Genomic DNA, 26,092 nt, shown 5'->3' with positions numbered 1-26,092 from the left:
ACAGCTGGGAAGTGGTAGAGTGGGAGTCAGGTGCAGGTGTTCTCAGCCTAACAACCCAGCTCTTCACCTGCTTCAGGGCTCTAAGCCTGTTTATGAATATAGTTATTTAGATAGATCCTTGAGAAATTTAGGAAGTTACTTAATTGCACTTGCAACTCACACTTTCCTTCCCATCTATCCCATTTTATTGATGGCTGTTTTGTTCTTTCCGATTTACCTCGGACTTCATGCTCTCCACGAGGCTTTATTTGACCACCCTGCCTGGCATGCAAGTAGGTATTTGATAAAAAGTAATTTTCACTTTTTTTTTCTCCTCCAGGTTCACAATAAAGGTGCTAAGAAATGTAAGACAAGAAAATAATTGAATATTTGACTAAGGTAAGCTTTTTAAATGTTTAATTTTTTTAAAAAAGAAACATCTTTTATTATTATTGTTTTTAATTCCTTTCCACAACCTGCTTTCTTATGTTAGAGGGAGATTGTTTTAGGAGCATTTAAGCTCATGGAACCCTGGGTCCTTAAGGTGAATGCCAGGGACTGTGCTGTCTGAGTAAGGTCACTTACCTTCCCATTATCACCTTGTTTTAGAGTGTGCTACTGAGATGGAGATCTAGCAGGTAGAAACCCACAGCTGTTTGATGATCATATATAATATATATGTTATATATATATATTTACAACATTCAGTGAAAACTTTGTTTTTTTAAATAGGGAGTTGAAGTGATTTGAAGCCACTTCTGGTGACACAGCAGCACTTTTTCTTAAATGAAAATTTGTTGTATTTTCTTATTAAAATAATAAGAAAAAACTTCTATCAGTATAAAATAACATAATGACAAAAGTAAACACCCAACTGCTACCACCCAGAAGTGAGTGCCATTAATATTTTGGTGAACAAGCCCTGGCCGGTTGGCTCAGCGGTAGAGCGTCGGCCTAGCGTGCGGAGGACCCGGGTTCGATTCCCGGCCAGGGCACACAGGAGGAGCGCCCATTTGCTTCTCCACCCCTCCGCCGCGCTTTCCTCTCTGTCTCTCTCTTCCCCTCCGGCAGCCAAGGCTCCATTGGAGCAAAGATGGCCCGGGCGCTGGGGATGGCTCTGTGGCCTGTGCCTCAGGCGCTGGAGTGGCTCTTGTCGCAACATGGCGACGCCCAGGATGGGCAGAGCATCGCCCCCTCATGGGCAGAGCGTGGCCCCTGGTGGGCGTGCTGGGTGGATCCCGGTCGGGCGCATGCGGGAGTCTGTCTGTCTCTCCCTGTTTCCAGCTTCAGAAAAATGAAGAAAAAAAAAAAAGAAAAAAAAATATTTTGGTGAACATACTTTTAGGAATCTATGACTATGGAAGTATTTATATACAAATCTTTAAATAAACTGGTTTACACTATATATGGTGGTCTTTTTTTTTTTAATGCAACAATATGTTTTATACATCTCTACACATGATTGTAAAGGACATGCATAATCATACATGGTCATTTTTTTTTTATTTTTATAATTTTATTTTATTAATGGGGTGACATCAATAAATCAGGATACATATATTCAAAGATAACAAGTCCAGGTTATCTTGTTCAATTATGTTGCATACCCACCACCCAAAGTCAGATTGTCCTCTGTCACCTTCTATCTTGTTTTCTTTGTGCCCCTCCCCACCCCCTATCCCTCTCCCATTCCCCCCTCCCCCCCGTAACCACCACACTCTTATCAATGTCTCTTAGTTTCACTATTATGTCCCACCTACGTATGGAATAATACAGTTCCTGGTTTTTTCTGATTTACTTATTTCGCTTCGTATCATGTTATCAAGATCCCACCATTTTGCTGTAAATGTTCCGATGTCATCATTTCTTATGGCTGAGTAGTATTCCATAGTGTATATGTGCCACATCTTCTTTATCCAGTCATCTATTGATGGGCTTTTTGGTTGTTTCCATGTCCTGGCCACTGTGAACAATGCTGCAATAAACATGGGGCTGCATGTGTCTTTACGTATCAATGTTTCTGAGTTTTTGGGATATATACCCAGTAGAGGGATTGCTGGGTCATAAGGTAGTTCTATTTTCAGTTTTTTGAGGAACCACCATACTTTCTTCCATAATGGTTGTACTACTTTACATTCCCACCAACAGTGTATGAGGGTTCCTTTTTCTCCACAGCCTCTCCAACATTTGCTATTACCTGACTTGCTAATAACAGCTAATCGAACAGGTGTGAGGTGGTATCTCATTGCCGTTTTGATTTGCATTTCTCTAATAGCTAAAGAAGATGAGCATCTTTTCATATATCTGTTGGCCATTTGTATTTCTTCCTGGGAGAAGTGTCTATTCATATCCTCTTCCCATTTTTTTATTGGATTGTTTGTTTGTTGTTGAGTTTTGAGTTCTTTGTATATTTTGGATATTAGGCCCTTATCTGAGCTGTTGTTTGAAAATATCATTTCCCATTTAGTTGGCTTTCTGTTTATTTTGTTATCAGTTTCTCTTGCTGAGCAAAAACTTCTTAGTCTGATGTAGTCCCATTCATTAATTTTTGCCTTCACTTCTCTTGCCATTGGAGTCAAATTCATAAAATGCTCTTTAAAACCCAGGTCCATGAGTTGAGTACCTATGTCTTCTTCTATGTACTTAATTGTTTCAGGTCTTATGTTTAGATCTTTGATCCATTTTGAGTTAATTTTTGTACAGGGGGAGAGACTGTAGTCCAGTTTCATTCTTTTGCATGTGGCTTTCCAGTTTTCCCAGCACCATTTATTGAAGAGGCTTTCTTTTCTCCATTATGTGTTGTTGGCCCCTTTATCAAAAATTATTTGACTATATATATGTGGTTTTATTTCTGGACTTTCTATTCTGTTCCATTGGTCTGAGTGTCTATTTTTCTGCCAATACCATGCTGTTTTGATTGTCGTGGCCCTATAATAGAGTTTGAAGTCAGGTATTGTTATGCCCCCAGCTTCATTCTTTTTCTTTAGGATTGCTTTGGCTATTCGGGGTTTTTTATAGTTCTATATAAATCTGATGATTTTTTGCTCTATTTCTTTAAAAAATGTCATTGGAAGTTTGATGGGAATTGCATTAAATTTGTATATTGCTTTGGGTAATATAGCCATCTTGATTATATTTATTCTTCCTAGCCAAGAACAAGGTATATTCTTCCATCTCAGTATATCTTTTTCGATTTCCCTTAACAATGGTTTATAGTTTTCATTATATAAGTCCTTTACATTCTTTGTTATGTTTATTCCTAAGTATTTTATTTTTTTTGTTGCAATTGTGAAGGGGATTATTCTTTTGAGTTCCTTCTCAGTTGTTTCATTGTTGGCATATAGAAAGGCTATTGACTTCTGTATGTTAATTTTGTATCCTGCGACCTTACTGTATTGGCTTATTGTTTCTAGTAGTCTTTTTGTGGATTCTTTGGGGTTTTCGATGTATAGGATCATATCATCTGCAAAAAGTGATACCTTTACTTCTTCTTTTCCGATATGGATGCCTTTTATTTCTTTGTCTTGTCTGATTGCTCTGGCTAGAACCTCTAGTACCACATTAAATAAGAGTGGAGAGAGTGGACAACCCTGTCTTGTTCCTGATTTAAGGGGGAAAGCCTTCAGTTTAGTGCCATTTAATATGATGTTAGCTGATGGTTTATCATATATGGCCTTTATCATGTTGAGATATTTTCCTTCTATACCCATTTTGTTGAGAGTCTTAAACATAAAAATGTGTTGTATTTTATCGAAAGCCTTTTCTGCGTCTATTGATAAGATCATGTGGTTTTTGTTCTTTGTTTTGTTGATATGGTGTATTACATTAACCGTTTTACGTATGTTGAACCATCCTTGAGATTCTGGGATGAATCCCACTTGATCATGATGTATTATTTTTTTAATATGTTGTTGTATTCGATTTGCTAGTATTTTGTTTAGTATTTTAGCATCTGTATTCATTAGAGATATTGGTCTGTAGTTTTCTTTTTTTGTGCCATCCTTGCCTGGTTTTGGTATGAGGGTTATGTTGGCCTCATAAAATGTGTTTGGAAGTATTGCTTCTTCTTCAATTTTTTGGAAGACTTTGAGTAGAATAGGAACCAAGTCTTCTTTGAATGTTTGATAAAATTCGCTGGTATAGCCGTCAGGGCCTGGACTTTTATTTTTGGGGAGGTTTTTAATGGTTTTTTTCTATTTCTTCTCTACTGATAGGTCTGTTTAGGTTTTCTGCTTCTTCTTGACTCAGTCTAGGAAGGTTGTATTGTTCTAGGAATTTATCCATTTCTTCTAGGTTGTTGAATTTAGTGGCATAAAGTTTTTCATAGTATTCTACAATAATTCTTTGTATATCTACGGTGTCCGTGGTGATTTCTCCTCTTTCATTTTGGATTTTTTTTATATGAGTTCTTTCTCTTTTTTCCTTGGTAAGTCTTGCCAGGGGTTTGTCAATTTTGTTGATCTTTTCAAAGAACCAGCTCCTTGTTCTATTAATTTTTTTCTATAGTTTTTCTATTCTCTAATTCATTTATTTCTGCTCTGATTTTTATTATCTCCTTTCTTCGACTGGTTTTGGGTTGTCTTTGTTCTTCTTTTTCTAGTTCCTTAAGGTGGGAAGTTAAGTGGTTCACTTGGGCTCTCTCTTGTTTGTTCATATATGCCTGAAGCGATATGAACTTCCCTCTTATCACTGCTTTTGCTGCATCCCATAGATTCTGATATGTCGTATTGTCATTTTCATTAGTCTGTATATATCTTTTGATCTCTGCACTTATTTCTTCTTTGACCCATTCATTTTTTAAAAGTATGTTGTTTAGTTTCCACATTTTTGTGGGATTTTTTTCCTCTTTTTTGCAGTTGAATTCTAGTTTCAAGGCTTTATGATCAGAAAATATGCTTGGTACAACTTCAATTTTTCTGAATTTGCTGATGTTGTTTTTGTGGCCCAACATATGGTCAATTCTTGAGAATGATCCATGTACACTGGAGAAGAATGTATACTCAGTCACTTTGGGATGAAATGTCCTGTAGATGTCTATCATATCCAGGTGCTCTAGTGTTTTGTTTAAGGCCACTATGTCTCTGTTGATTCTCTGTTTGGATGACCAATCTAGAGCCGTCAGCGGTGTATTGAGGTCTCCAAGTATGATTGTATTTTTGTCAGTTTTTGTTTTAAGATCAATAAGTAGCTGTCTTATATATTTTGGTGCTCTTTGGTTTGGTGCATATATATTAAGAATTGTTGCCTGACCTGTGGTGGCGCAGTGGGATAAAGCATCAACCTGGAACACTGAGGTTGCCGGATCGAAACCCTGGGCTTGCCTGGTCAAGGCACATATGGGAGTTGATGCTATCTGCTCCTCCCCTTTCTCTCTCTCTCTCTCTCTCTCTCTCTCTCTCCCCTCTCTCTAAAAATCAATAAATAAAATATTTAAAAAATTAAAAAAAATTTACTTTAAAAAAAAAAAGAATTGTTATGTCTTCTTGATTCAGTGTCCTCTTAGCCATTATGAAATGGCCATTTTTGTCTGTGAGTACTTTTCCTGTCTTGTAGTCAGCATTATCCGATAATACATGGTCATTTTACTGGCTACCTAATATGTTATTGTTTGAGGCAATGCAATTTATTTAATCACTCCTTTGATGACAAAAATTTCCATTGTTCCTAGGAGGTAATAGATAATAGTGTGTTGATCAACCCTGTACTTATATTGTTGTGTAGTTACTCATTTCTTTTTGTAGACATATATCTGCTTAGTCAAAGATTATGCACATTTTGAGTGTTGATCCATATGGCTAAGCTGCCTTCTGTAATGACTGCGAGTCTAGTACCCACCCACCCCACCTTACCCTGGCCCCCAGCAGAGTCCGTGAGGGGCCTGTTTTCCATACCCCTGCCCACACTAAAGTTTTAAATCTTTTTAATTTTCACCAGTTCGTGGACTAGAACAAACTTTCTATGTTTTCAGAGACTTCTTTCATGTGATTTTTTACATGAAGAATTTCCTAATTGAGAACATACCTGTGATTCTTACATGTAAGTGAGACACTCTTGGACTTTGAATGTGATGAAAATGTTAAAATATTTATAATTTGTAACCCATTATAAATATTTTAAAATTATTGAGAACTAATTGTTCTGGATACTGAAAGTTTTCCTCTATAGAGAGCAGTGCCTGTTTTTTATTTATTTATAGTGGAGCTTTAAAAACTTCAAGTTCTTGCCCTGGCCGGTTGGCTCAGTGGTAGAGCGTGGGCCTGGCGTGCAGAAGTCCTGGGTTTGATTCCCGGCCAGGGCACACAGGAGAAGCGCTCATCTGCTTCTCCACCCCTCCCCCTCTCCTTCCTCTCTGTCTCTCTCTTCCCCTCCTGCAGCTGAGGCTCCATTGGAGCAAAGATGGCCCGAGCACTGGGGATGGCTCCATGGCCTCTGCCTCAGGTGCTGGAGTGGCTCCGGTTGCAACAGAAGCAACGCCCCAGATGGGCAGAGCATTGCCCCCTGGTGGGCGTGCTGGGTGGATCCCGGTCGGGCGCATGCGGGAGTCTGTCTGACTGCCTCCCCGTTTCCAGCTTCAGAAAAATACAAAAAACAAAAAACAAAAACAAAAAAAAAACCCTTTCAAGTTCTTAATATCTTTAAAATGTGGGTACCAACTGCAGAATAGCATACAGAAGCAAATTTACAAACTTGGGGGATAATGGAATATTGAGTTACATGAACTATGAGAATATGCGTTCTCATGATAAACCTATGAATATTGGTGTTGAGTCTCATCTGTCCAAAGGATTTTGCCTGTTTCTGATATGAATGTTTGCTATAATTTTGTTTGTTTTAGATTTTATTTTGATCACTTAAGATTTAAGAAAGATCTTACATGAAACACACCAACTTTGTTATTGTCCTACTCTTTGTTCTTTGATGTAATAAAAAGCCAGTTAATCTTTCTGTACATATAAAATGCATATTCTCATAATATAGATTGCTTTTCATGTGAATGGTCTTCACTGCAAGCTGACATTGTTGAGACCAGGACCAAGAGCGTTTTATTTACCAGCTTACACCTAGCAACTAACATGATACTGGGACATTCGTGGTAGACACACAAACCATTTTTGAAGGAGTCAGTGATTGGTGTATATTGTCATTAAGCTAGAATCAAGATGTAAAGGAGAAATACCCTAAATTTTAATTGAGAAATTTAATGTCTTGGAGAATAAAAATAGCCCCTGTGATTTTTAAATGCACATAAATATAGATGTACATAATTGTAGTGACACTTGCTACCATAATAATTTGTGATGTCTTGTTTGGACTATTGACTTGGACTATAACCCATTTCTGTTTTTTTTAAAAAAAAAAATGTTTGTTTTATTGAGTTTAGAGCGAGAAGGGGAGAGAGAAGGAGAGAAAGGAACATCAGTCTGTTCCTGAATGTGCTCTGACAAGGAATTGAAACGGCAACCTCTGTGCTTCTGGACAATGCTCTAATGAACTGAGCTATGTGGCTAGGGCAGGACTATATCCCGTTTCTTTTCAGATTCACATATAACACTGTGTTTTGTTTGTTTGTTTGTTTGTTTATAAGTGAGAGGAGAGGAGATAGACTCTTGCACGTGCCCTGACCGGGATCCACCTGGAACCCCTGTCTGGGGCTGATGTTCAAATCAACTGAGTTGCCCTCAGTGCCTGTGTGAGAGGGGGAGAGAGAGAGAATGGGGAGAGGAAGGGGAAGAGAAGCAGATGGTCATTTTTCATTTGTGCCCTGACCTGGGATCAAACCCTGGGATGTCTGCATGCCAGGCCAATGCTCTACCTATTGAGCCAACCAGCCAGGACCACATTACTGTGTTTTAAATATGCTTTTTTGTTTGTTTTCTTTATTGTTGCTGTTATGGGCAAAGTAGTATCTAAATTAGGTAAGATGCCAGATCTTATTAAGGAATTCTATTTCTATTTTCTGTTATAGACATGGGAGTATTTTCCAGTTATGTTATTTGCAGACAAGGATAAAATGAATGCCTAAAATATATTTTTGGTTATAATGGAGAGAAATTGAGTTGTGTTTTAATTGTGTGGTTTGACATTATTAAAAATAAAAGTAGAGAGATGGATTGCCAGCCATTCAGAATATATAAATCTTTGTTCCATATCCTGCCAATTAACCCTTTGTGACTCCTACTTGAGTTTTTCACAGCCAGAATAAACCGAAAACATGGAAACTTTTATCTAATAGTTTTAGTCATGTTGTGGACTCTTGTTTCATACATTTTGTTTCTGATAAAATATGGGATGCTCATAAGGGAATGCATGAGCTACTTTTTTTTTTTTTTGTAGTTTTCTGAAGCTGGAAACGGGGAGAGACAGTCAGACAGACTCCCGCATGCGCCCGACCGGGATCCACCCGGCACGCCCACCAGGGGCGACGCTCTGCCCACCAGGGGGCGATGCTCTGCCCCTCCGGGGCATCACTCTGCCGCAACCAGAGCCACTCTAGCGCCTGGGGCAGAGGCCAAGGAGCCATCCCCAGCGCCCAGGCCTTCTTTGCTCCAATGGAGCCTTGGCTGCGGGAGGGGAAGAGAAAGACAGAGAGGAAGGGGGGGGTGGAGAAGCAAATGGGCGCTTCTCCTATATGCCCTGGCCGGGAATTGAACCCGGGTCCCCCGCACGCCAGGCCGACGCTCTACCGCTGAGCCAACCGGCCAGGGCTGCATGAGCTACTTTTAACTAGTATTTCAGCAGCAGTTATTTTCATGTAAAATTTTAAAAATTGATTTAATAATCACCTTGCAATCTTTACTGGTGTTTTAATTTACTTCGTGACTCCTTCCTTATAAAGTAGTTCCAAGTTAAATGTCGACAGACTTGAAATGACTGAATCTTCATTTATTGGGCCTAAATCAGTGAGATTTCCTAGACTTTTCCCTCTGATGTTGTGGCTAATAGTATAATCTGTATTTGTTCTAAAATAACCAAAGTTTTGGGTTCTTCCATCTCTTTCCTGCGGCACTATGGGGCTTTGTTTACTGGTAGCTTTCATTCCACTGATGAGTTAATTTCTTTAAACCCTGTTTTAAAATCCTACTTCTAAATATACTTCTAGAAAGTGAAGCATTACTAGTAGTAGTTAAACTGAAGTCTCACTTAAAATTAAGACTTGATCAGTTATCTCTCCTTTTAGCTGCATTTGTAAAAATTTTATACTGTATTAAAACAGGTTTTAAGATATTAAGTATTTAATGGGTTTGAATATGTGCATTTCCTATTTTAGGCATCAAGTTTAAGGTTTACACTGGCAGTGTAAGTAGTTGTTTAATTGAAAAGTTGGAAGGAAGAGAAGTTCTGTCTTCATATGCAGAATTTGTGGTGGCAGAATATTTAGATGAAACTATGATCAGGGTGAGAATATAAAACTGCAGTGGGAAGGAGAAAATTTGTAAGTAGTTGTCTTCAGTGGATAATGGATCCCGAGCAGAGCCAACAGTGGGCTTTACTTCTATAGGATCTGCAACTGAGTCGATCTCTCGCAGCGGTCTTGTTAACTCAGAGTCTCAAGCGTAGAGTTTTAGAAAAAAGAATGGAGAACAGTAGCTTTGGGCCACAAGTTCCACAGAGTGCAGTGCTTAGTGAAACTCTCTAGGGATATCTTTAGCCTTTGACTCTCCCATCCTCCTTGAGAAACTTTTTCCTTGCTAACCCTAGAAGCTTTGCCTAGTGTTCTGACTTGATGGAAATGTGTATGGAGCTGGTCAGAGGCTGTCTGACTGCCTATTACAGCCTCTAGATACTTACTGTCTTTAAATAGACTTCCAGCATGGGAATGTGGCTGAACACCGTCATTTCCCCAGGATCATAGCGGTATAATGACAAATACAAGAATTCCACACAAGTTTTTCCTCGTGCCAGTTTGTTCAGAGAGGACACCTAGTTCATGGTGAGGGTTATGTTTGTGTATATTAAACCCAGTTAGTTTTGTTTTAAATAGACTTCAGTCTATTCTAATATAATAAAGTTTTTCAGTCTGACTCTTCTAGCAGCCATCACTCAAGTATTAATTGCTGTCAGTGGGAAAGGATATCCTCCTACATCTTCTCTGGAGTGCTTGAACCCATCCCACTTCCTTTTTCTTTTACCTTAAGAACTTATTACTGACACTTCGGAATTATAATCAGATTGCATCAATCTTTATGGAAAGGTTACCAATTACTGCACTGGAAAATATGCATTTTCTGTAACAGTGTTTCTCTTGATGTCTCTCTCAGTTCAGTGCTTTTAAATACCTCTTAGATGAATGCTTGCTTTGTGTCATGCCCTAATTTAACACATTTAAAACAGACTTTCTTGATGGCTTTTCTATGTTCAGTTCTATAGGAAGGGGAATACTTTTTAATATGAAATCTTTGTAGGATCTTTCAGTTGTTGAAATGTCCTTGTAGTAGAAGAAGGATGACAGGTGTCCATTATATGATGATGTGAGCTCTAAAATGAGCTTCGCAGGGTTGAGAGCAGTGAGGATTTTTAGGGCGGGGTGTACATGTAGAGGATTGGGCTCTAGCGTTTGTGTGTGTTCCCTCATTTCGTTCTCACAACTCTGAGAGGACAGATATCATCACCCCAGTTTTAAAGAATAGAAGGCTCAGTTATGAAATTTGTCCTTGGGCATAGAGCAAAAGTAAGTTAATAAAAAAACAATGACATGAATCAAGAGCTCTCCGGCTCCAAAGTCCATGTTCTCTCCTTCAGTACCTTGACAGGAAAGGGTCTCACGGTGTTAAAATGTTTCCATTATTGTAGACAGAGGCGGATTAAGGTCAGTCAAGGCCCTGGGCACAGAAGAAAATATTGGTCCCTTTACATTAGAAAAAGTGTAAAGTTGGGGTTTTGCGGGGCCCTTCAGAAATCAGGGCCCAGGGCACATGCCAGGTGCACCCGCCGTTCAATCCGCTTCTGATTGTAGATAATTGAAATATTGGACCTAATGAAAATAAAGCTACTTTGTCACCACCATCACCATTATTTTCACCATCTTATTTATTTCTAACTTTCTTTAACATCAACTGATGAAGTTTAGGAGCCTGCCAGGGTGTCTGGCTCACTGTGTCCAATACAACATAGGCTTGTTTAATTTAACAGTGCTCTGAGATGAAAGGTTCATGACGGCCAAGTACAAACAGACCTTCTGTGGGATGTTAATTTTGTTATAGGAGAGCATGCTTGTTTTTCCTTGCTCTTTGCTAATAAAGAAGCTGGCACATTTTCTCATGAGTTAAAAAGGATTTTGACTTGTTTAAATCTGTAATCAAAGGGAAGTGAACAGTTCTGCTAAACATTTTTCTTTGTGCAATCTTTGGTTAATTCCACTTCATACCTGCCAGGGAATTGCCAATTGTGTACTCTTTTGTTCTTTCCTCTTTTTACTTTGGATTTGATTTTTTCGGTTTGTTGCTGTAGGGATTTAGTGATGGGAAAAGAAATCATTTCCTGTTTGAACAGATTGTATGTTTTTACAGCAGATTATCCTATAATAGGCAAGTGATATAACCAGGCTGATGCACAGATGTGTCACTATATGGTTTTGTTCAGCCAATTTTTTTTAATGACAACTCTATTGAGAGATAAGTTACATACCATAAAGTTCACCCATTTGAAGAATATAATTTAGTGGTTTTGGTGTATTCAGAGTTGTACACTAGTCCCACTATCTAATTCCAGAACAGGGTTGTTTTTTTTTTAAGTGAGAGGAGGGGAGACAGAGAGACAGACTCCCACGTGTGCCCTGACCAGGATCTACCCAGCAACCCCCATCTAGGGCTCAATGCTAAAATCAACCTAGCTATCCTCAGCACCTAAAGCCGATGTTTGAACCAGCCGAGCTATCCTCAGTGCCTGGGGCTGATGCTCGAACCAGTTGAGCCACTGGCTGGGAGAGGGGAAGAGGGAGAGAAGAGGGATAGGGAGGGGGAGAGACGCAGATGGTTGCTTCTCTTCTGTTCCCTGACAGGGAATCAAACCCAGAACATTTATATCAGGGGTAGTCAACCTTTTTATACCTACTGTCCACTCCACTTTTGTATCTCTTGTTAGTAGTAAAATTTTCTAGCTGCCCACCAGTTCTACAGTAATGGTGATTTATAAAGTAGGGAAGTAACTTTACTTTATAAAATTTATAAAGCAGAGTTAAAGCATATAATAATAATTACTTACCAAGTACTTTATGTCAGATTTTCACTAAGTTTGGCAGAATAAATCTTTATAAAAGTATAGTTAAATCTATCTTTTTATTTATACTTTGGTTGCTCCGCTACCGCCCACTGTGAAAGCTGGAAAGCCCACTAGTGGGCGATAGGGACCAGGTTGACAACCACTGGTCTATATACCGGGCTGACGCTCTATCCACTGAGTCAACCAGCCAGGACCCAGAATGTTTCTTCACTTCAAAAAGAAACCATGTACCTATTTGCAGTCTTTCTCCATTCTTCCCTCTGGAAACTACTTTCTGTGTCTGCGGATTTTCCTACTCTGGACATGTCATATAAATAAAGTCACACAATATGTGGCCTTTGTGTCTGGCTTCTTTCACTTAGAATGGTTTTGAGGTTCATTTGTATTGTAGCATGTATCAGAATTTCATTGCTTTTTGTTGCTGAATAATATTCTATTCCATGGATAGACCACATTTTGTTTATTCAGCAATTGACGGACATTTGGGTGGTTCTACATTTTGGCTATTATGAATATAGTGCAGTGAACTTTCATGTACTGGTTTTGGGGAGGACATGTGTTTTTGTTTCTCTGGGATATATACCTAGGAGTAGAATTTGAGTCATGATAACTCTATGTTTAACTTTTTGGGAAACTACAAAACTGTTTTCCAAAGTGGCTACAATGTTAGAGGATTCGAATTTCTTTATATCTTTGCTAATACTTATTTTCTGGGTTTCTGTGTGTTTGTTTTTTATAGTAGTTATCTCAGTGGGTATGTGAAGTGGTATATCATTGTGGTTTTGATTTGCGTTTCCCTAATGACTGATGTAGCATCTTTCCATGTACTTATTGGTCACTTATATATCTTTTTTAGAGAAATAACCTATTCAAATTATTGTTCTGTCTTGAAAATTGGGTTGTCTTCTTATTGTTGAGTTGTAATAGTTATTTATTCTGGATTTATACATGTGCACACACATTCTTATCAGGTATATAAATTGTAAAATTTTCCTCCCATTCTATGGATTGCCTTTTCACTTTCTTGATGTTGTTCTTTGAAGCAAAAAGCTTTAAATTTTGATGAAGTCCAATTTATCCTTTGGTTGTTTATGCAATCTTCTCTCTGTTTGAAATTTTATACAAGTTAAAAAAATCAGGCCCTGGCTGTTGGCTCAGTGGTAGAGCATCGGCCCAGCGTGTGGATGTTCCAGGTTCAATTTCTGGTCAGGGCACACAAGAGAAGCAACCATCTGCTTCTCCAGCTCTCCTCTTCCCCTCCCTCTCTCCCTCTCTCCCTCTCTCCCTCTCTCCCTCTCTCCCTCTCTCCCTCTCTCCCTCTCTCCCTCTCCCTCTCTCTCTCTCTCCCTCTCCCTCTCTCTCTTTCTCTCTCTCCCTCTCTCTCTTTCTCTCTCTCTCTCTTTCTCTCTCTCCCTCTCTCCCTCTCCCCTCAGTACCATGGTTATCTCAGGCGCTAAAAATAGCTGAGTTGTGAGCATGACCCCACATGGGGATCACTGGATGGATCCTGGTTGGAGCGCATGAGGGAGTCTGCCTATCTCCAATCCTCTCACTTGGAAAAAGAAGAAAAAAATTATCGTTTTTTTCTAGACATCTCCCATTTTGAAAATTGGTGCAAAATTGAATGGTCAGCTAGTTAACTGTAGTCGGTTAGAGGTATTAAGCATCTTTTTTTTTTTTTTTTTTTTTTTCTGAAGCTGGAAACGGGGAGAGACAGACAGACTCCCGCATGCGCCCAACCTGGATCCACCCGGCACGCCCACCAGGGGCGAAGCTCTGCCCCCCAGGGGGCGATGCTCTGCCCCTCCGGGGCGTCGCTCTGCTGCGACCAGAGCCACTACAGCACCTGGAGCAGAGGCCAAGGAGCCATCCCCAGCGCCCGGGCCATCTTTGCTCCAATGGAGCCTCGGCTGTGGGAGGGGAAGAGAGAGACAGAGAGGAAGGAGGGGGGGTAGAGAAGCAAATGGGCGCTTCTCCTATGCGCCCTGGCCGGGAATCGAACCCGGGTCCCCCGCACGCCAGGCTGATGCTCCACCGCTAGCCAACCGGCCAGGGCCTTAAGCATCTTTTATGTTTTCAAATATTCTCATCTAATTCAACATGAGAAGACCTAAATTTCCTAATCTAATACCCAATGTGCCTTTTTTTTTTTTTTTTTTTTTTTAGAAAGATGACTTTTCAGTGTTCTGTCTAGCTCAGAATGTATGCATCATTCTGTGAACATTTATAAGTGTCTCATGTACTGAGCATTTGACTTGGGGTTCCAGAGGTGAGTGGACCATGGCCCTGTCCGCATGGAACAAGAGCTCACACACCATGCTAGTAGAAGTGTGCACAGAGGAGCTGCACAGCAGAGTGGAGGGTGAGCGCCGCTCCATCTGGGGGAGAAGACCGCAGTAAGGGGAGGCGCTGTGCTCTGTCCACACCGATGGGTAGGCTAGCAGAACTCCGTACTAGGGTCTATGATTCTCTCTCCTGGTTACTTGCTGCTCTGTCCGCCATGTTCCCTGGCACTAGATATCTTACAGCAACCGTATTTAGGATTATTGATGTATAAAATGCCAACATAGATGTGATGACTTTTGATGCCTAGAAGTGAGCCTGAAGAAACCAGTTTTATTTCTTTAGGTCTGATTAGTTCAGCATGGTTGTGTGGTGGTGATGATTGAATGAGTGTGTGTATTAAGCAGAAGAAGTCAAGTAGTTTCATATAGTCAGAGCATAAAATTTGAGGCAGGGAGTAACAGTTGTTTGTCTGGAGAGGAAGATTGATTATAGAAGGTTGGTTGTGTCCTGTTAAGGAATTCCGACTTTGCCTGTATTGATGGGGTACCATTGATGAGTCCAGCAGGGAAATGATGTGGTCACTCTGGTTACTATATTATGGATGCTGGGTACAAGGTCAGGACTGGACACAGAAAACCCATGAGGCTATTACATTGGTCCAGGAAAGAGTTGAGGAGGACCTCAACTAGGGCATTTGTGGCTGAGTTGGCTAAGATACAGGCTGGAAATATATAGGAGCTTGTTAGGAATTCTGGCTGTAGGTAACAGAAACCCTGCTCAAACTATCCTAAATTAAAAGGGGGGTTGATTGGAAGGGTCTTGGAAAAGGGCACAAAGTGAAATATTGCAGAGCCCAGCGATGTTGGGGACTAGAAGTGGTGCTTTTTATCACAGGGGCTCTCTCCTGGTCTCTGTTCTCACAGGTTTTTCCGCAGAGCAGCGGCCATCTTCACACTCTCCAATCAAGAGAAAGAAAGAGCTTCTCACTCCTGGCTATAGGTTTTAAAATCCCTGGGGCTCTTTTGGCTTTGAGTTTTGTGCTTTCACCAGGCACTGGGGTCCTTTTGGAAGCTCTCTACCACAATTATATTGAGAGTTCCCAAAGGAAGTGGGGGAAAGGTTGTCCTTGGTGGAGCCAGCCCTGTCCGTCTTCTCTGGAAATACAGACTACACTCAGAGATTGAGAAGATTTGAGGAAGGAGGAGGGTCAAGAATGCCTCCCAAGTTTGTGGTTTTGGTTACCTGTGGTGACACCAAGAAAAGGATTCAGGGGGCAAGTTGGTCGGAGTGCAATGAGTAAACTGAGTTCAGTTTTAGACTAGCCTGGTTTGGGACATAGGGATAATCACAAATTGTATATTACATATACAGTGTGTCCGTAAAGTCATGGGGCACTTTTGACCGGTTACAGGAAAGCAACAAAAGATGATAGAAATGTGAAATCTGTACCAAATCAAAGGAAAACTCTCCCAGTTTCATACCTATTCAGTGCAGTTTGATGTGGGCCCTACACACATCTAAATGATAGTGAAGTTCTTGCCACACACGGGTAAGGATGCCTGGTGTAACAGAGTGAATAACGTCTGTGATTCTCTCTTAAGTGATTAATGTCGTTGATATGTTCAATGTACACGTGTTGCTTCACATAACCCCAAAAGTAAAAGTCTAAGGGCATCAGATCCAGGGATCGTGGTGGCCATGGCTTGACAGAACCCCTGCCTATCCACTGCCTGGAGAATGTTCTATCCAGAAACTCACAAACAATGGTGGCTTAGTGTGGAGGAGCGCCATCCTGTTGAAAGATGACACCTTCTGGAAATTGTGGCACTGCATACAGTTCCAACATGTCAAGATAGGACTTTGCCGTCACAGACTGCTCCGCGAAAAAAAATGGGCCTATCACCTATCATGCATCAGACCACACCACATGTTCACTTTAGGGGTGTTACGTTCGTACTCAACGTAAGCATGAAGGTGTTCAGCAGCCCACATTTGGATGTTATAGCGATGAACATGTCCACAGATATGGAAGGTCGCCTCATTGCTAAACACAATCTTCTGCAAAAATCTTGTATCATTGTCGATCTCAAGAAGCATATCTGTAGCAAACGCACATTGTGTAGGTCTATCCGCTGGTTTGATAGCGTGCAATAGCCACAATTTGTACCCCGTAAAACAGAGACGTTTCTTTAACACATTATGAACTGTAGTCTTGCTTAGGTGTAATTGTCGAGCACATGCACGCACAGATTTTTTAGGGCTCCTTAGCTATCCCGTATAGCCTCGAACTTTCCTCTGTACCGTCTACATCTCGACTGGCATAGCCGTGGGCTGCTCTGCTGTATACACGGTGTTACATCATCATCTGCTCATGCGCACATGCTGCCACATCATCCTATAGAAACTGGGAGGGTTTTCCTTTTATTTGGTGCAGATTTCACACTTCTATCATCTTTTGTTGCTTTCCTGTGACCAGTCAAAAGTGCACCATGACTTTTGGACATACTGTGTATATATACAGTTGTGTTTTTTTGTTTGTTTGTTTTTTACAAACAAACAGAGAGAGGGATAGATAGGGACAGACAGACAGGAACGGAGAGAGATGAGAAGCATCAATCATTAGTTTTTTGTTGAGATACCTTAGTTGTTTATTGATTGCTTTCTCATATGTGCCTTGACCGTGGGACTGCAGCAGACCGAGTAACCCCTTGCTCGAACCAGCGACCTTGGGTCCAAGCTGGTGAGCTTTTGCTCAAACCAAATGAGCCCGCGCTCAAGCTGGCAACCTGGGGATCTTGAACCTGGGTCCTCTGCATCCCAGTCCGATGCTCTATCCACTGCACCACCGCCTGGTCAGGCTGTATATTACATATTTTTATCATTCTTTGAGTGATTTGACTTTCTTCACCATTGGAAGCTCCATGAGGACGAGGACTGTTTGTTCTCTTTGCTGTCAACTTCCAGAGCCTAGTATACTGTTCTTGGCAATGGAAGGTATTCAGTAAATATTGATGTGAATGAATGAAATCAAGTGAACATTTCCAGCAGGCAGCTGGATGAACATTGGATCTCAGGTGCGGACAGGAAATAGCATTTGGGAATTATCAGTGTAGGGGTAAGTGGTATACAGGCCTTGAGAGTTGTCCTTATTGGCTAAGGGACTGAAAGTTCAGATATTGGGTAAATGTGTAATTTTGATGCCCAAGTAATGAAACTGTGCCTTTTCTTTTTTCTTTGCCCTGTCTAGTATTTAATGCCAGTAATTATCTACTGGCAATCTTATCATTTTAAAAAAAAATTTGAGACAGATTAGAATTAGATTTGTGATAGGGAAATAAAGGTGATGAAGACAGATACTATTTCCTTTTAAGACTAACTGACTCATGGGATGAAAACCTTGGATATGATTTCAGATCACTCCTGTAAACTCTCACAAAAGATGTTTATAAAACACTTGGAACAATACAGATTGTACTAAGAAAATGTGCTTTGATCAGCTCTGGAGATACAAAGCAGAGAACTTAATAAATCAAGCCCTATTTGTGAATGGAAAAGACTGGAAGTTCACCTTAAAAGTAGGAATTCAGTTCGTGTCAAGACTTAAATTTTGTATTCTGAAGAGCACATGTTATCTTAGTTCCATCTTTTGTATAAAAAGAAAATGAATTGCAGATTTTAAATCTTGGCATCTTGAAATCTGACTCCTGATTTTAATCACTTAATAACTATTGGAACCCTAGTCTAGAAATGGAATTTGACTTTGGTCTTTACCCTTTAATTTTGAGGTGAGTGTGCTTCCAGTTCTGTCTTCTCTCTCTACTCAGGAAGACCAAACCACTGGTAGTTTTGATATGCCAGAACATTTCTTATTTAAATATTAGGAAAACATGGTCATGTTTATCTATAAAGTAGTAATATTATGTGTACCCTTGGGAGAAGTGTTTTTGTTGTTCTCATTTTAAGGCATTAATACAATTATATTACTTTTGTAGCCTGAACACTCATCTCATCCTACCGCTCTGCCATATGACAAGTTACTATAGTAAATTGCATACATTTCTAGTATCTTTATTACCTAGGTTCCTTTCTTTTACCTCAGGAAGCAAAGATATGAACTATTTTTTTTAACTTATTTAGTTTTTTACTGAAGAACTTCTATTAAATATGCCCGTCTCCAGTTCAGGTCCTGAAGAAAGAGGCCCGCACCCTCCAATAGTTGGTCTCTGGGCGTGCCAGCGTCACTCCTCTATGCGCCACCTAAAACGTCGGGATGGCTTTCGCATGTGCTGCTGTATTTCCACTTATTTGATTTTGGGATTTTTCTATGACTGATAAATATAATTCAAAAAGGAGCATTAAGTAAGGAGAAATCCAAACATTTCATCTCTACCTACATTTAGTCTAATTAAGAAGAATTTGTTTGAGATATGGAAAGTATAAAAGCAATTGAAGTGCCCTTCTACTTAAATGTGTATAGAAGTTAGGCTAAAGTGTTGCCTAGCGGTAATAAAGAATCTGATATGTGATTCTAAGTAATGTATATGTATTCTGTATATAATCAGGCATTCCTTCTGTGCTTCAGCTATGGTTTCTGTAGTTGAAGAGTCTGACAGATTTTGTTTGTGCTCTCTACTGAATAGTCTGCAATAGACAGAGAGGGCAAAAGCGAATCAACCAGTTCTTGATCCTTATGATAGTGAAGTCTGAATTTAAGTTGTAGTCTGCCTCTTAAAGATAGCAAAATAGTGTACAGAAATTCAGTAAGAGTAGGGAGTGTGTGGTGTCCAGACTTATTTTATGAGTGAAAGCCCAGTATGTTTTCAGAGGGCAGTGGCAGGCTGGACTGGCACCCCCAGACAGAGGCTCTGGGCGCATCCTTTGAAATTGCTGTTCTGTGCTGTTATTGATGAAATGGCAAATTGTGGGGGGACTAGAGGATAAATTATTCATGTAGACTACTTATTATAATTGTGTACTGTATTGCTTACATGATAAACACTGATATGATTTTAATAATTTTATTTTTTTAATGGGGTGACATCAATAAATCAGGATACATATATTCAAAGATAACAAGTCCAGGTTATCTTGTCGTTCAATTATGTTGCATACCCACCACTCAAAGTCAGATTGTCCTCTGTCACCTTCTATCTTGTTTTCTTTATGCCCCTCCCCACCCCCTATCCCTCTCCCATTCCCCCCTCCCCCCCGTAACCACCACACTCTTATCAATGTCTCTTAGTTTCACTTTTATGTCCCACCTACGTATGGAATAATACAGTTCCTGGTTTTTTCTGATTTACTTATTTTGCTTCGTATCATGTTATCAAGATCCCACCATTTTGCTGTAAATGTTCCGATGTCATCATTTCTTATGGCTGAGTAGTATTCCATAGTGTATATGTGCCACATCTTCTTTATCCAGTCATCTATTGATGGGCTTTTTGGTTGTTTCCATGTCCTGGCCACTGTGAACAATGCTGCAATAAATATGGGGCTGCATGTGTCTTTACGTATCAATGTTTCTGAGTTTTTGGGATATATACCCAGTAGAGGGATTGCTGGGTCATAAGGTAGTTCTATTTTCAGTTTTTTGAGGAACCACCATACTTTCTTCCATAATGGTTGTACTACTTTACATTCCCACCAACAGTGTATGAGGGTTCCTTTTTCTCCACAGCCTCTCCAACATTTGCTATTACCTGACTTGCTAATAACAGCTAATCGAACAGATGTGAGGTGGTATCTCATTGCCGTTTTGATTTGCATTTCTCTAATAGCTAAAGAAGATGAGCATCTTTTCATTGATATGATTTTAAATCAGAATTGTTTAAATTGTGTAATAACACTGGGGAATAAATTTTTTTCATTTTCTGTTGCATGAGATTTTAGAACTGTTTCTATATATTTCTGCATCGCTGATTCCAAATCTGAAATCCATTTTTTGGTGCATGCTCTAGTTTTTATGCAATTTTAATTTCTTTTTGTTACAGTTAATGGCATGCATTGGTTTTTAAATTGGAGTTAAAGGGCAACGACTCTTGGATTGAGCATAACCACAAGGCAATTAATGTTTTACAAACATCATTTTTACATAATTGTAGTTGTTTTTAAATGTAAAAAATTATTATCTGATAAAAACACCCTCTTATTTTGTTTTAAGATTGATCATGGCTTCTTCGAGTAGGTGTAAATGTAAGAATAGTCCTGACACCTTCTGTTATATATGTGGCTGTTACACACTTCAACGTCAAAGGCGCAATATTTCATCATTTGTGACACGTGCATATATTGCCTATTTTCAAGTTCCCTTTGGCGATCAAGACAAGAATTGGGCTCCTTATATTGTGTGTCATAATTGTTAGGAAATGCTTTGTGACTGGACAAAAGGAAAACTCAAAGGAATGCCTTTTGGTATTCCCATGGTTTGGTGTGAACCTAAGGACCACAGCAGTGACTGTTATTTCTGTCTGATCCATACAAAAGGCATTGGCAAGAAAAAAACAGCATATGATCGCATATCCTAATATTCTTTCAGCAATATGCCCTATCCCACACTCTGAGACACTCCCGGTTCCAGTTTTCAATGGTTTTATTTCTTCTAAGGACCAAGAAAGGGAACATGGTGATCAAGTGTATTTTGATAAGATGTATGAGGAAATGGTTGTAGAATCTGAAGGGTCTTCTGATGCCAAGCAGTCATTAACCCCTCAGCAGTTTAGCCAACCCGAATTGAATGACTTAATAAGAGATTTGGGCCTATCAAAGAAAGCAGCTGAGTTATTAGCCTTCGGGCTTCAAGAAAAGAATGCACTTCACTGGTCAGCTAAAGTATCCCATTTCAGGAAGTGTGAACAAATTTTTGTGGACTTTTTTTCTAAAGACAAACACTTTGTTTACTGTCATGATATCAGTAGTCTTCTCAGCCAGCTAGGTGTTACCACTTACAGTCCAACAGAATGGCTGCTATTTCTTGACAGCTCTAAACAGAGTCTGAAATGTGTTCTCCTACACAACGGTAATGTTTATACAGCGGTTCCAATTGGTTATTCAAGTCATCTGCGAGAAGATTATAATGACATAAAAACTGTCCTCAACTTTCTAAAGTATGAAGAGCATAACTGGATCATTTGTGTGGATCTCAAAATGGTAAATTTCCTGCTAGGACAACGGGTTTCACGAAGTATCCTTGCTTTCTGTGTTTGTGGGACAGCCAAGCTCGGGCGAAACACTGGACACAGAAGGAGTGGCTGAAACGTGAAGCTCTGAAAGTAGGGATGCAAAATATTGTGAATGAACCTGTAGTTAATCGAGACAGGATCATTTTTCTCCCACTTCACATCAAACTTGGCTGAATGAAGCAGTTTGTTCAGGCTTTGAATAGAGAAAGTGAAAGCTTTCAACATATTATTTCTGCTTTTCCTGCCTTGTCTTTCGAGAAGATAAAAGCAGGTGTATTCGATGGACCTCAAATTCGAACCCTCATACATGACGAAGAATTTTCCAGGAAGATGAATAAGGAGGAGAAAGCAGCATAGCAGTCTTTTGTGGCAGTTACAAAGAACTTCCTTGGCAACAAAACAGAAAAATATGAACTTCTGGTTCAAAGGATGCTGTTGGCTTTCCACGACATTGGATGTAACATGAGCGTTAAGATTCACTTCCTGAACAGTCACCTTGATAAGTTTCTCGAAAATCTTGGAGCTGTTAGTGAGGAGCAGACTACTGCTGGAGCATCAAACGAGATTGTCCTCCAGAAGTATACAAACACAAGAACTACAAACGCAAATTTTTGCCTGAATAGAATTTAAATAAGTTTTGCACAAATTTTATGATTAAAATAAGTGTTTTAATATGTTCTATTTTGAAATTGTAGACAAATTCTGATGCAATCACATCTTTTAGTGTATTAGTGTATTTACTGCATTATATAAATTATTATATTTTCACAAAGATGATGCCCAAGAAGACATTCTACTTCATTATGTTAAACTAAATGTTGAAAATTTTACAATAAGATGAAAACCTAAGATCTTGAATTGCAAAAAAACTGTAGCTTACAGAGAAAAACTAATGTCAGATTTGAGATCAGCACACTCAAATTAGGTAAGAACAAGTGTTTTTATGGATGCAACAAAAAATTTGTTCCCCAGTGTAATCATACTACTAGTGAATTTGTCTTCTTATAAAAGAGGCCTTGCCTGACTTTGCAAGGTTATATGAAGAGTACCTGAAAGCCAAAGCAATGAAAGATAAGTTGCCGTGTTCACTCAGTCCTGTCACAGTCCTGTCGTTTTTCTTCCCTATTAAGGCATATGATGAATGAGAGACTAATAACCACTTTGAGAATAAATAAACACCAAGTGCTCGTGGTTAGATAAGTCCACATTTGCAGGCTGGTGTGGTCCCACTTGGGACCTGGCTTGGGCGACTCACTGCTAAAGGGTTCAAGATTTCCTCTGTAATATTAAGAGTGTGAAATAACTCTGTGACCTTGGCATGTTCTTAAGGTCATTTAACACTACATAGCTGTAAAATACTCCATCACGGTGTTGTGAGGGTGAGTGGAAATGTTGCATATAAAGTATTTAGTACAGTGTCTGGCACATTATAAATTACCAGTAGAGGTTAGACAATAAAACAGTAATTTTCTTCAAAAGGAAATGTAACAGCTGGGCAATAACTGGTGGTGTCGTGAAAAAACACAGATTTGGTTCCCAGCTTGAGTGGAACTCAAACTGCAACAGGAGTCATTTTAACATTTTAATTAAGGTAGCTATTGGGGGTAAGGTGGGAAAGTTCCACAGTGTTAACTTTATGTTGACTATCAGCCCTTGGATGCTTCTGCCTTCGGATACTTTTCTTATCATTTTACCTAGAACAGAACCTTCATTATTTAAAATTCAAAAAACAAAAACAGAAGGTAAAATGACGGAGTACTATGGTTTTCCACCTTTTATTTTAATGGTTCTTGCTTCTTTACGGGAATGAGACTATTTACAGACTGCTCACAGAACCTGTGGTCTGGAATGCTCTGAGCTACTGAGTATTTTGAATATTAACTATTTTATAGTGCAGGTATGAATTTGGATATGATGTGTTTGAAACGTGGCCCGGAGGATCATTACATCAGTCATATTTCATGAAAACTTAATTGTTTAGTAAAATTATTCCTTTGAGGACACAAATTATGACAGTTCAGAGGAAACCTGACATTTTACTAAAGTAATACGTTTTCTAAGGGAATCTGAAGCACAGTGTATCGACAGCTGTCTCTAACGAGGGGTATTTATTGATTTGATATCTGTTGTGTGAGTTCACTGATTCTTTCATAGAAAAAGCCTAAAAGTACCACTGCAGGGGGAAAAAGATAGTAAAAGGTTTTCAAGTGGGTACCATTGATAAGCTGTAGAACAGGGGTCCCCAAACTTTTTACACAGGGGGCCAGTTCACTGTCTCTCAGACCATTGGAGGGCTGGACTATAAAAAAAAAACTATGAACAAATCCCTGTGCACACTGCACATATCTTATTTTAAAGTAAAAAAAACAAAACAGGAACAAATACAATATTTAAAATAAAGAACAAGTAAATTTAAATCAACAAACTGACCAAAACTGACCAGTATTTCAATGGGAACTATGCTCCTCTCACTGACCACCAATGAAAGAGGTGCCCCTTCCGGAAGTGCGGTGGGGGCCGGATAAATGGCCTCAGGGGGCCGTAGTTTGGGGACCCCTGCTGTAGAATATGCTATATATCTGTGGCAAGGTATGTAGACTTACTGAGTTTTATTTGTGATAAGTAAATAAGCTTACATCTTTTATCAGGTGTAATTACTTTCTTTTGTCCAGTTAGTATAGAATTTCCTAAAATCGACAGTAAAGAATATGATGTGGCCCAGTGTTGTCTTTGATACTAACGGGGAACTTACTTAAAGCTTCCTAGTTATTTTTAATACACATGCCATTTTGGGTCTGTCTACCTAAGTTTTCACACCTCTTTTTTTTTTCCATGCTGTAACGAGTTGGCACTGAGAGGATCCACTCTTTTTTGTCTGTGTATGGAACTACTTTTTTATATTTGTCCTGAATTCACTTGGGTTTCAAGACATACCTTTGTTCTGGAATTCTAAGCTATCAGTGAACAATTCTTTAGTCATCACTAGCATTTATTATTGAACTTTCACTGTTCTAGAAGAATCAGCTTATTTCCATTGTTATTCTTTAGTCATGTTATTTAGATGCAGTGACTAAAACCTTACAGATTATTCCCAGAGTAGATATGGAGTGGCTCTGTACTTTTGTACTGAACATTAGGCAATGAACTCCAACACTGACAACGATTCCAGACAGAATACGTGTGTGATAAAAGTTTATTTGAATTAATGAATTGGCAGGGCAGCTTGTGGATGTAATATTTTCAGTATTAACTGACCGAGCTTTCAGTACTGGTAGTTTAGCTAAATACCGTAGTCAGGCTTCGTTTGAAGCCAGTAAACAGACCACTGTGCAATCCAGAGAGACCAGTTTGTTCACTTTTCCATCCAGTAGTAAATGACTTTACAATTGTGTTTATGTAGAGTAAAGGTCAAAGGAAAAGGTGTATTTGAGGCAGTTGCATCAATTACTTTGCTACAAGATTTTCAGGTGCTGATGAAAAGGGTAATTTAGAATGGATAGTATAAAATTTAGGCAGTTATTTCCCCCTAGCTTTATTGAGGCGTAATTGACATGCAGTAAATGGCATGTTTCAGTGTACCGGTGAGTCGGTTCAGACACATGTATGCACCCCTAAAACCCCCACCACAGTATGCAACATGGAAATATTTATCACTCCTCAGAGTTCCTTTGTACCCCTCTGGACCCCTTGGTACTCCCCTTCTGCCCCTCGGCCTCCATCTCCAGGCAACCACCGACCTGCTTTCTGTCACTGCAGATTAGTTGACCTATTCTAGGGCTTTATATCAATGGGTTTGTGGAGTATGTACTCTTTTATTTTGGTCTGGCTTCTTTCACTCGGCATAATTATTTTGAGATTCATCTATGTTGAGTATATCAATAATTTATTCCTTTTTATTGTTGAGAAATATGGGTATTCCACAATTTGTATATCTATTCACTGTTGATGGCCATTTGGGTGTTTATGGTTGCTGACCATTACAAATAAAACTATTCTGAATAATTATATACAAGTATTTCTATGGACATATGCTTTCTTTTCTCTTAGGCAAATATCTAGGAGTGGGATGGCTGGATGGTATGGTAGGTATATGTTTAACTTGGTAAAAACTACCAAATTATTTTCAAGTGGTTGTATCCTTTTACTTTCCCAACCAGCAATGCATGAGAGGTCCAGTTTCTCCACCTCTCTGTCAACAGTTACATGGCTAGTCTTTTTTAATTTTAATAAGAGTGTAGTGGTATCTCATTGTGTTTTTAACTTACATTTTCCTAATGACTCAGTTGAGTATATTGTCATGTGCTTGTTTGCCATTTTATGTCAGATCTTTTACCCATTTATTTATTGGATTGTGATATTAATTATTTATTGACATGTGATTAGCAAATATTTTCTCTAGTCTGGCTTGTCTTTTCATTCTCTTCACG

General features: G+C 39.3%; 1 protein-coding gene across 7 annotated transcripts in view; it reads left to right on the top strand.

Annotated features, from left to right (window-relative positions):
* The window catches only part of MRTFB (myocardin related transcription factor B), a 309,731-nt gene that overhangs the window by 105,912 nt on the left and 177,727 nt on the right, over positions 1–26,092 (top strand). For 5 of the 7 annotated variants that reach the window (XM_066274807.1, XM_066274805.1, XM_066274810.1 and 2 more), the window contains exon 2: positions 320–378. The gene's annotated coding sequence lies outside the window, so the exon portion shown is untranslated. Of the gene's footprint in view, positions 1–319; positions 379–5,971; positions 6,016–14,368; positions 14,468–26,092 lie in introns of those variants that run through there. The other 2 variants (XM_066274808.1, XM_066274809.1) reach the window with 2 other exon arrangements.

Source organism: Saccopteryx bilineata, chromosome 4, assembly GCF_036850765.1.
Source record: "Saccopteryx bilineata isolate mSacBil1 chromosome 4, mSacBil1_pri_phased_curated, whole genome shotgun sequence".
NCBI classification, from domain to species: domain Eukaryota; kingdom Metazoa; phylum Chordata; class Mammalia; order Chiroptera; family Emballonuridae; genus Saccopteryx; species Saccopteryx bilineata.
Note: the sequence above shows the minus strand (reverse complement) of the source record. Positions and strands in the feature narration are given on the sequence as shown.